The sequence below is a fragment of the Oncorhynchus keta genome, chromosome 29 (genome assembly GCF_023373465.1).
Source record: "Oncorhynchus keta strain PuntledgeMale-10-30-2019 chromosome 29, Oket_V2, whole genome shotgun sequence".
Classification (NCBI taxonomy): domain Eukaryota; kingdom Metazoa; phylum Chordata; class Actinopteri; order Salmoniformes; family Salmonidae; genus Oncorhynchus; species Oncorhynchus keta.
Genome location: NC_068449.1, coordinates 17,175,487 through 17,187,878, shown reverse-complemented (window position 1 = coordinate 17,187,878; position 12,392 = coordinate 17,175,487). Strand labels below are relative to the sequence as shown.

Here is a 12,392-nt window from a genome sequence, read left to right as displayed (position 1 = left end):
CTAACCCTGTCAGAGTTGTGGCAAATGGGGATTATTTTGTCTGAGTGTGAACAGAATGATAATGAATGGCAGCATGTGTAGGTTAGCTGCTGCAACATTTGTACAATTAGACTGGAATACAAAGCAACAGCTGATAAAGCCAGTCAGTCAGCATGGGTAACACGGAGTGCAATCTGCACCCACCATCCCTTCCTCTGGTTCCACAGAGCATCTCATCAGCCATTGGGCATCAAAACAGCCTCGCCAGCTTCAAAATCTGAGTCATATGAAGAGTAATTCCAAGTCAGACTGGAGAGAAATATCCAATACTGGTCTTACTTCCAGCTGGGGAATAAATCCCTGCTTTTCATACATGAAGTAGATGTAGATGCTTTAAAGCCTGAATGCGGTCTTTATAATTGTATTTTTAAATTAATGTAGGTCTTAATTGTTTTTATATATATATATACACTTTTAATTGAACCTTTATTTAACTAGGCAAGTCAGTTAAGAACAAATTCTTATTTACAATGACGGCCTACACCGACCAAACCCAGACGACGCTGGGCCAATTGTGCCGCCCTATGGGACTCCCAATCACGGCTGGATGTGATACAGCCTGGAATCAAACCAGGGACTGTAGTGATGCCTCTTGCACTGAGATGTAGTGCCTCGGGAGCCCATAAATAACTGTTGTTTTTTATTTAACCTTTATTTGATCAGGGTTATACTGAGACCAAGGTTTATTTTATAGATGAGCCCCGAATTACATAATATACACACATCAAAATACAAGCAGAAAGAAAACGCGGTCATAAAAAACAAACACATATATTAGTAATAAGGTCCTCAATCAGCTTCCTGAATCACACTAGAGGCACCAGAACATCACATTTAACATTTAGAAACCCGTTTCACAAATAAGGTTCAAGAAAACTATACTGAACAAAAATATAAAAACGCAACATCAATCATTTCCAATATTTTACCGAGTTACAGTTCAATTAAGGAAATCAGTCAATTTAAATAAATTAGGTCCTAATTTATGAATTTCACATGACTGGGCAGGGGCGCAGCCATGGGTGGTCCTGTGAGGGTATAGGCCCACACACTGGGGAGCCAGGCCCAGCCAATCAGGATGAGTTTTTCCATAACAAACAGGATTTATTACAGACAGAAACACTCCCCCACCCCCTCTCAGAGGATCCCGCAAGTGAAGCCAGATGTGGAGGTCCTTGGCTGGCGTGGTTACATGTGGTCTGCGGTTGTGACATACTGCCAAATTCTCTAAAACGACGTTGGAGGCAGCTTATGGTAGAGAAATGAACATTCAATTCTCTGGCAACAGCTCTGTTGGACATTCCTGCAGTCAGCACGCTCCCTCAAAACTTGACACATCTGTGGCATTGTTGTGTGACAAAAATGCACATTTTAAAGTGTCCTTTTATTGTCCCCAGCACAAGGTGCACCTTTGTAATGATAATGCTGTTTCATCAGCTTTTTGATATGCCACACCTGTCAGGTGGATGGATAATCTTAGTAAAGGAGAAATGCTCACTAACAGGGATGTAAACAAATTTGCACAACAGTTGTGCGTATGGAAATTTCGGGGATTATTTTTTTTCAGCTCTTGAAACATAGGACCAACACTTTACATGTTTCAAGCATGTTTGGGATGCTCTGGATCGACATGCACGACTGTGTTCCAGTTCCTGCCAATATCTAGCAACTTCGCACTGACATTGAAGAGGAGTCGGACAACATTCCACAGGCCACAATCAACAAAATGGTCAACTCTATGTGAAGGAGATGTGTTGCGCTGCATGAGGCCAATGGTGGTCACACCAGATACGGACTGGTTTTCTGATCCACGGCCCTACTTTTTCATTATTATTTTTAAGGTATCTGTGACCAACAGATGCATATCTGTATTCCCAGTCTTGTGAAATCCAATTGACAGATTCTTATATTAACTGTAACTCAGTAAAATCTTTGAAAATGTTGCGTTTATATTTTTGTTCTGTATAGATAGTAATGAGAATCTCGCGTCTCGTTACAGCTGATTACAGCCAAGTCGACGGTGGGAAGTTCGGAGATATGTGGCTTTCTTGAAACAAACATGGATTATTCAAGGCGTTCTCTCCTCTTGGTTATGCAACAGAGTGGAGATCAAATAGCAGCTCCCCTCTTGGGTAAATGTTAATAAGATCCGCTCCTCTGTGTATTTATCCTACATTCCCTTCAAAGGGTTTCACCCTGAGATGCCGTCATCACAGACCAGGGATGTGGGCTCAGAGGAGAACTTTGAACCCTGCAGGCACAGGAGTTAATCCAACTGCATATCCCACCTTGAGCGTCAAGACAAGTTGACTTGCACTGTGCACGCTCAGTAACAGCAAGATGTGTGATAGTTTGTAGATGTATGTGGTTGAGGCTCTTAATCAAATCAGCTGTTTATCAATATAATTTTACAGCCAGAGTTAACTAAAAATGCATGTTTCATAATAAGGATATCACTAACAAGCATTTAGCCGGGAAGCAGCTCTGAAGTCATGATGTCGGCAGGTACAAAGATGAATATACGCTGGGCCAAGAATCTCAACGCCCTACTGCTCATCAAAACCCCATCAGCAATAACCATAGTGCTGTAATGCATCGCTGAGAACAATCACCCAAGGCATGCCAATATTTCACCTTAATGCAAGGCATTTTCTTCTGGACAACCATCATCTTCATGAGAGTCCATATTGGTGATATAATACGGTCATGGACAGCAGCTGAAAATGATCTTGCATTGTTCAAGACGTTGCCCTCCTGTTCCAGTACACATCGGAGGCTGGGGAGTAATGGCAATGACCTTGCTGCGGCAGTGAAGTGCTGAGAGAAGCAGTATGAGCTCAGCAAGATGACAAAGACACCCTGACAGTTCAAAGAAGCATTTGAATATTTCAGATCACCAGAAGCATTAGAAGAGTTACGGCACTAAAAAGATTGGCTAAAGGTAAGGTCCACTACATGACAGAGTGATGAATAGAAAAAGGTCTCTATTGAAACAGACCTTTCCTCACACATAGTTATTAGGTATCGTTTCCAGGGCTGTTCTGAATTAACCAAACAGACAGAGTTGGTTATGGCATTTGGAGAATCAGAAAACAATTATATTGTTCTTGCATTGCAAATATTTTTTTTGATCTACAGTAATTGTATGACTTTAGCTGGAAACAAATTAATCAAACCTTTTTTTGTTTGTTGGCACAGACCATGTTTTTTTCCAGCAGCCCAGGCTTTCTATTTTGTGTGTATATGTGAAAAGCACACCGCTCAGCTGAAGTGCCCACTGAACAGGCTGAAATGAAAAATGTAAAATCACAGTGCTTGACCTTTTTAATTCAAATCTTTAAAAATAAAACACACAGAGTTAACAGCTTATGTATTGGTCCTTTCAATACTATACAGAGCCTTCAGAAAGTATTCATACCCCTCGACTTATTCTACATTTTGATGTGTTACAGCCCGAATTAAAAAATGATTAAATATATTTAATCTACACACAATACACATTTTCTTGCTAATATATTGAAAATGAAATACAGATATCTCTCACATACATAAGTATTCACACCCCTGAGTCAATACATGTTAGAATCACATTTGGCAGTGATTGCAGCTGTGAGTCTTTCTGGGTGAGTCTAAGAGCTTTGCACACCTGGATTTTACAATATTTGCACATTATTATAAAAAAATATTCTCCAAGCTCTGTCAAGTTGGTTGTTGATCATTGCTAAACATTTAAGCTTTGCGTTAGATTTTCAAGCTGATTTAACTGTAACATTCAATGTCGTCTTGGTAAGCAACTCCAGTGTATTTTTGGTCTTTCAGGTTATTGTCCTGCTGAAAGATGAATTTGTCTCTCAGTGTCTGTTGGAAAGCAGACTGAACCAGGTTTTCCCTCTAGGATTTTGCCTGTGCTAAGCTCTATTTCGTTTATTTTTATCCCCCCCAAAAACTCCCTAGTCCTTGCCGATGACAAGCATACCCATAACGCGATGCAGCAACCACCATGCTTGAAAATGAAGATGTGTGTGTTGTGTTGGTTTTTCCCCAAACATAACACTTTGTATTCAGGACATAAAGTACATATCTTTGTAGTGACTGGCTGTAATGATACACCATCCAATGTGTAATTAATAACTTTCCCATGCTCAGAAGGATATTCAATATCTGTTTCTATTTCTTTTTTTACCCGTCTACCAATACTGTAGGTGCCCTTCTTTGCGAGGCATTGGGAAACCACCCTGGTCTTTGTGGTTGAATCTGTGTTTGAAATTCACCGCTTGACTGAGGGACCTTACAGATGTGTGAGGTACAGAGATGAGGTAGTCACTCAAAAACATTATGGGGTCTTGTGTGTAGGCCAGTGACACAAAATCTCAGTTTAATGCATTTTAAAATTCAGGCTGTGACACAACAACATCTGGAAAAGGTCAAGGGGTGTGAATACTTTCTGAAGGCACTGCAGCTCCCTTTTCTCAGAATTTGCATAGTGTTTCAAGGAACCCGCCTGCAATTGCCTGTTTGAAGCTGACCGTCTTTTCCTGGAACATGGCCAGGATTCCTCAACTAGGTTTCAGAATACCTAAATGTTTCTTGGCGTGGATGATGTTCATGTGTTGGCGTGGATGATGTTCATGTGTTGGCGTGGATGATGTTCATGTGTTGGCGTGGATGATGTTCATGTGTTGGCGTGGATGATGTTCATGTGTTGGCGTGGATGATGTTCATGTGTTGGCGTGGATGATGTTCATGTGAATCTGCCAGCATTGAATCCCAGCTAACCCCGCGTTCAATTCAGATAGGAGGGGCAATAGAAAGAAAAACACATGTCAACTATCAAGATGTTGACAAGCCAACTCTGCCAACCTAGGCATTTTGTTTAAGGGAGGATTCAAAATTGTTTATCAAATTGACCTTGGAACTATGATGTATCGAGTACAAGCCTTCAGGCGTTATCTTTCCTAAACTCTGGTAATACCATGGTTGACCCCATTATATAGGATAGGAAAAGGCCTAGATGAATTGTGTGCTGTAGTACAATGTAAAAACTAAACAAATAGAAGAGTAATCACGCGTAATAATACACACAATGATAATAACTTCACTATAACTATAAAAAGTAACAGAAACAGTAGCAGCAGCGTATATGATGAGTCAAAGGAGTTGGTGAAAAAAGGGTCAATGCAGATGGTCCGGGTAGCTATTTGCTTAACTACTTTACAAGTCTTATGGTTTGGGGGTAGAAGGTGTTCAGGGTTCTGTTGGTTCCAGACCTGGTGCATCGGTACCGCTTGTCATGCGGTAGCAGAGAGAACAGTCTAAGCCTTGGGTGGCTGGAGTCTGACCATTTTAGGCCTTTCCTCTGACACTGCCTGGTATATACACTAAACGTATGTGGACACTTCAAATCAGTCGATTTGGCTACTTCAGCCACACCTGTTGCTGACAGGTGTAGAAAATAGAGCACACAGCCATGCCCTCTCCATAGACAAACATTGGCAGTAGAATGGCCCGTACAGACGAGCTCAGTGACTTTCAACGTGGCACCATCATAGGATGCCACCTTTCTAACAAGTCCTTCTGTAAAATGTCTGCCCTGTTAGAGCTGCCCCGGTCAACTGTAAGTGCTGTTATTGTGAAGTGGAAACGTCTAGGAGCAACAACGGCTCAGCTGCAAAGTGGTAGGCCACACAAGCGCACAGAACAAGATCACTGAGTGCTGAAGTGCGTAAAAATCGTCTATCCTTGGTTGCAACACTCACAACTGAGTTCAGGCAAACCAGACGGCAAGGTTCTTGCTTTTTTAATTTACGGATAGTCAGGGTCACACTCCAATACGCAGACATAATTTACAAATGAAGTATTTGTGTTTAGTAAGTGCATCAAATCAGAGGCAGTAGGGATGAGCAGGGATGTTCTCTTGATAAGAGCGTGAATTGGACCTGCTAAGCATTCAAAATGCAACGAGTACTTAAGGGTGTCAGGGAAAATGTATGGAGTACATTGTTTTCTTTAGGAATGTAAAGTAAAAGTAAAATTAGACACCGCAAAAAACAACTTAAGTAGTACTTTAAAGTACTTTACACCACTGCTGTCTTCAAGTCAAAGGGTGGATACTTTGAAGAATCTAAAATATATTTTGATTTGTTTAACATTTTTTTGGTTACTACGACATGTGTAAAGATGAACTCTCTCTCTCGAGCTACGTACAGTACATGGACCCATAAAGATGTATAGAGGGCACACTTTCTAGTAGACGGGAAAGCCCTTTATGGACTTTGCTATCACAGAATCTATGAATAGCAATGTTTGGTAGAAATATAATTCTAAAAGTAACAAACAATATTAAACTTTTTTTTAAAAAGTAAATCAGTAGAGGCTGTGTACAAGGAAAATATCAGTACAGCCCTCCCCCTCAGAGACTGGAGCTAGGGAAGCAGGGTGGGTAGCCGATCGCTGATGCAGCCATTACTCAGGATGGCTGGTGACGGCCCCAGACAACCATCTGCTGGAGGTACGCTTCACTCTCCCTTCAGATCAATCAACGTCATGAATCTGTCTCCGGGTATTCTCCTCTTCTACCTTTCCTACTGCATGTGGAGTACACACTGACCGTTGCAGCATTCCCACTCTTATCTCCTACTGCTCTCTCCCACTGTCTTCCAATCTCTCCACCTCTCTTCTCAGCTCAATCACTCCCACCAACTCGCTCCACATCCCATTCTCTCCCTCTTTCTGTCTGTCGGTGGAGCTTGGAGGCCCGTGGGTCTACTGTGGAGAAGCAGCCCTCTAGGACGTGATGGAGCAGCTATTGAGCGACTTATAGACCCGTTAATGACAGAGACAGGCAGATTTTAATCACACTCTGCCAGGAAAGAACTGTGCAGGCTAGAGGAGAGGAGGCCGGGGCGAATTGGATGGGCAAGTCTCACTAACATGCTTTCCTCTCTTTGTCTGAATTAACCTCCATTTTAGGAAAGGCATTGAGAAATGCAGGGTTGGCTGAGAAACACAGGGTTGGCATTGAGAAACGCAGGGTTGGCATTGAGAAACGCAGGGTTGGCTGGGTTGGCTGAGAAACGCAGGGTTGGCTGAGAAGCGCATTGTTGGCTGAGAAACACAAGGTTGGCTGAGAAACACAGGGTTGGCTGAGAAACACAAGGTTGGCTGAGAAACACAGGGTTGGCTGAGAAACACAAGGTTGGCTGAGAAACACAAGGTTGGCTGAGAAACACAGGGTTGGCGATAATGTTGAAGGGATGTCAAATGGTCTCAAATCTCTGTGGCCGAGGTCACAAACCCCTTGACCCTCCGTCAGAATATTACATCAGAGAGACAGCCATTTGTGTACTTTGTCATTTCTACTAAGACAATAACACCTTTTGTTTTTCCGGGAACATAAAAATGTAATTTGCAATTTACAAGGGACCTGTATTTGCCACAAGCAGCCATTTTGTATTTTCTTCTTGAATATGTATATTAACATGCAAAGCTAATCAAGGAGGAGAAAGAGGGGTGTGAATGTGATCCGTGACAGGCAGACCTAGGGTACAATGGACCGGAGGGCAAACGAGGAGTCATCCAATCACGCTGGACGGAAGCCTTCAAGGACAATCAGACTCAGTCAATGTGACAGAGGTAGTCAGTGCATTCCTTCCAGGGGTGAGAACATGCATGGCAACAGATGAAATAACACAAAGGATAAAGCCTAAGTCACGACAATATGGACCAGCAGCTGCAAATGTAAAATGGATTACATTGTTTCTTCTTATCACCAGTCAGCTACAATGTGCCTCTCTTTCCCTCATGTTAAAATGGATTAACCACTAAATCCACTAATGGGTTTTTTCATCCAATTGCCATTCTCTCACCAATGAGTTTTATAAGGTTCAATGATGTTCGCTGTTCGTTGGTTAGAGAGTACAACTATGAAACGCATTTTCACAAAAAGGTGAGGAGGTTACACTGCTAATTGTTATATAGGTAACATAGCCCCTGCTTCTGGTTTGATGTACTGTAAAAATGGGAGATAGCAGTGTGTAACACACATATCCATAGAGTTCTTTGTGACACATTTTCTCAGAAATGCTGAACAACATTATTACAGCTACACAGCAGCAACGTTCCTTCGTCTGTATTAACCCGTTCCTACAGATTTTAATCACACACACCAGAACCGGGTTACCATAGTTCAGATGTGACTGATACATGCCAGGAATAAAGAAAAAGAGAGAAAACATAAGTGAAACTTCAATAAGAGCAAATCCCTATTCATAAAAACACACAATTAGCAATCCAAAGCTACAGAGAGAGCAAGATAATACCAACAATTAGAATGTAGAGCAGATGTTGGATTTGTCTAGCTTGGCTATGTGCACGTTCTCCTCGGTCGAAGAACTCATGCTGCTCCACCAGGCCTCAGCAGACGGTGTGGACAAACAGAAAGACACAGAGAGGCACAGCCTTCAGGAATACAGCTCTCCATCATCCACCCTTACTTCATGTGCATTGCTTCTTAGCAATGGTTATGGCCAGTAGTAGATGTCTTGGCCGAATGTACTCTCGTACTGCACTGCCTCAAGCACTTAATATCAGTCCTACCTTTGCCTACGAGTGCACTTCAAGGTATTGATAAAAACACTCTCTGGGTAAGTGGCTATGAACAAAGATTTTGCACAAATCCAGCTATGAACAGGCCTCAGGGGACATGAAAATGAGACTAATTTAGAAACACCCTCTCACCCTTTTGGTAGAACTTAAGGACCTATATTTACACAAAACATAAGTATATACAGTATTGTAAGGGCGGTAGGTAGCCTAGCAGTTAGAGCTTTGGTCCAGTAACTGAAATGTTGCTAGTTCGAATCCCCGAGTAGACAATGTGAAAAATCTGTCAATGTGCCCATGAGCAAAGCACTTTAACCCTAATTGCTTCACGGCCTAAGTTGATAATGGCAGACCCTGGCCTGGCTGTGACCCCACAATATGAGGGTGTCTCAGGGAGAGTGGGATATCCAAAAACACATTTCCAATTCACACATGCATATTAATACACACTTGTACATTTGAAATAGGACAAATATAAACACACACCTAATTATTATTATTTAGTTTATTATTGATTTATGGTATATTTCACTGTTCATCCAAACAGGAATTCCTGTAACACCAGTCTTCCATTAGTCAGTGTGTTATGAATTATTAAACTCAGAAAAAAAAGAAACGTCCCTTTTTCAGGACCCTGTCTTCAAAGATCATTTGTAAAATCCAAATAACTTCACAGATCCTCATTGTAAAGGGTTTAAACACTGTTTCCCATGCTTGTTCAATGAACCATAAACAATTAATGAACATGCACCTGTGGAACAGTCGTTAAGACACTAACAGCTTACAGACGGTAGGCAATTAAGGTCACAGTAATGAAAACTTAGGACACTAAAGAGGCCTTTCTACTGACTTTGAAAAACACCAAAAGAAAGATGCCCAGGGTCCCTGTTCATCTGCTTGAATGTACCTTAGGCATGCTGCAAGGAGGCATGAGGACTGCAGATGTGACCAGGGCAATAAATTACAATGTCCGTACTGGGAGACGCCTAAGACAGCGCGACAGGGAGACAGGATGGACAGCTGATCATCCTCGCAGTGGCAGACCACGTGTAACAACACCTGCACAGGATCGGTACATCACACCTGCAGGACAGGATGGCAACAACAACTGCCCGAGTTACACCAGGAATGCACAATCCCTCCATCAGTGCTCAGACTGTCCCTGTATTGCAGGTCCTCACCAGACATCACTGGCAACAACATCAGCTACGGGCACAAACCCACCGTCGCTGGACCAGACAGGACTGGCAAAAAGAGATCTTCAACGATGAGTCGCGGATTTGTCTCACCAGGGGTGATGGTCAGATTGGCATTTATCGTCGAAGGAATGAGCGTTACACCGAGGCCTGTACTCTGGAGCGGGATCGATTTGGAGGTGGAGGGTCCGTCATGGTCTGGGGCGGTGTGTCACAGCATCATCGGACTGAGCTTGATTCCATTGCAGGCAATCAATGCTGTGCGTTACAGGGAAGACATCCTCCTCCCTCATGTTGAACCCTTCCTGCAGGCTCATCCTGACATGACCCTGCAGCATGACAATGCCACCAGCCATACTGCTCGTTCTGTGCGTGATTTCCTGCAAGACAGGAATGTCAGTGTTCTGCCATGGCCAGCGAAGAGCACGGATCTCAATCCCATTGAGCACATCTGGGACCTGTTGGATCAGAGGGTGTGGGCTAGGGCCATTCCCCCCAGAAATGTCCAGGAACTTGCAGGTGCCCTGGTGGAAGAGTGGGGTAACATCTCACAGCAAGAGCTGGCAAATCTGGTGCAGTCCATGAGGAGGAGATGCACTGCAGTACTTAATGCAGCTGGTGGCCACACCAGATACTGACTGTTACTTTTCATTCTGACCCCCCTTTGTTCATGGACACATTATTCCATTTATGTTAGTCACATGTCTGTGGAACTTGTTCAGTTTATGTCTTAGTTGTTGAATCTTCTTATATTCATACAAATACTGACACGTTAAGTTTGCTGAAAATAAACGCAGTAAACGTTTCTTTTTTTGCTGAGTGTGTGGAGGTATATATATTATTGGGTATAAAATAACAGAATGAACAGCAATGTGCTGTTCAGTCTTATGTCATCAGCAGGAGACCAGCTCATGAAATACCCATTATTTGTCTTAGACATCCACTCTCCCTAGACACCAACTCCATCATCAAGTTTGCTGATAACCAACAACGACGAGTCAGCCTATAGGGAGGAGGTAAGTAAACTGGCATTGTGGTGTCATGACAACCTCTCCCTCAACGTCAGCAAAACAAAGGAGTTGATTGTTGACTTCAGGAAGCAGAGGTAACATGCCCCCCAATCCACATCAACGGGACTGCAGTAGAGAGTCATGAGTTTTAAGTTCCTCGCCGTCCACATCACAGAGGACTTATCATGGACCAACACCACCACTACTCTTATCAAGAGGGCACAACAGCGTCTCTACTTCCTAAGGCGGATGTAGAAATTTGGCATGCGACCCTGTGCGATCATCTACAAATACTAACGCTGCACCATCGAGAGCGTCCTAAACAGTTGCATGATGGCTTGGTACTGGAATTGCTCCGTCCATGACCGCAAGGCCCTCCAGCAGGTGATGAAGACGGCCCACTACATCACTGGGACTGTGCTCCCACCCATCCAGAAAATCTACTCAAAACAGTGCCTAAAAAAGGCCTGCAAAATCATCAAGGACCCCACACACCCCAGCCACAAGCTGTTCTCTCCTTTACCGTCAGGCAGACGGTATCAGATCATGAGGTTTGATACCAACAGGCTCAGAGTCAGTTTCTATCTACAAGCCATCAGACTGCTTAACACTTGAAATGGACTGACCACCTGCTGATTCTATGCATAGTCACTTCACCCCTACCTACATGTACAAATGACCTCAACCAACCTGTACCCCCTGTATATGGCCTCGTTATTGTTATTTTATTGTGTTGCTTTTTAGATTATTTGGTAAATATATTCTTAACTCTTTTTGAACTGCATTGTTGGTTAAGGGCTTGTAAGTAAACATTTCACTGTAAGGTCTACTACACCTGTTGTATTCAATGCATGTGACAAATAACGTTTGATTTGATTCTCCGCACCTTAGCACACATACACGCATTCATACTACCTACATACACACACACACACACACACACACACACACACACACACACACACACACATCACTGCTGCTGCTACCAGACTCTTATAATGATAGCTAAATACAGCACAATTTAAACACTTTCTCTAAAACATGTGGAAATATTGGACTATGAATTGTGCCACCCTGTATTATACACTCTTAAAACCAATTCCAAAAGGGTTCTTTGGCTGGAACCAAAAAGGGCACTTCAACGGGTCATCCTTTGGGAACCCTTTTAGGTTCTAGATAGCACCTTTTTATCTCAAGTGTACTTATGCTAAAATGTGTATTCTATTCTACTGAGCCATTTACTTTATGTTCTTATTCTTATCTTTTATTATTTCTTAATGCTGTTGCATTGAGAAGGAACCTGCAAGGAAGAATTTGGTAGGACGATGTATACCATGTGTATCTAATACAACGATACATTTGGTAGGACGATGTATACCATGTGTATCTAATACAACGATACATTTGGTAGGACGATGTATACCATGTGTATCTAATACAACGATACATTTGGTAGGACGATGTATACCATGTGTATCTAATACAACGATACATTTGGTAGGACGATGTATACCATGTGTATCTAATACAACGATACATTTGGTAG

At 42.5% G+C, this 12,392-nt stretch overlaps 1 protein-coding gene across 2 annotated transcripts in view; it reads right to left on the bottom strand.

The window, feature by feature from the left end:
- LOC118362357 (mitochondrial dimethyladenosine transferase 1-like) overlaps nucleotides 1–12,392 on the bottom strand; it is a 34,853-nt gene that overhangs the window by 18,169 nt on the left and 4,292 nt on the right. The gene's annotated exons all lie outside the window — the stretch shown is intronic.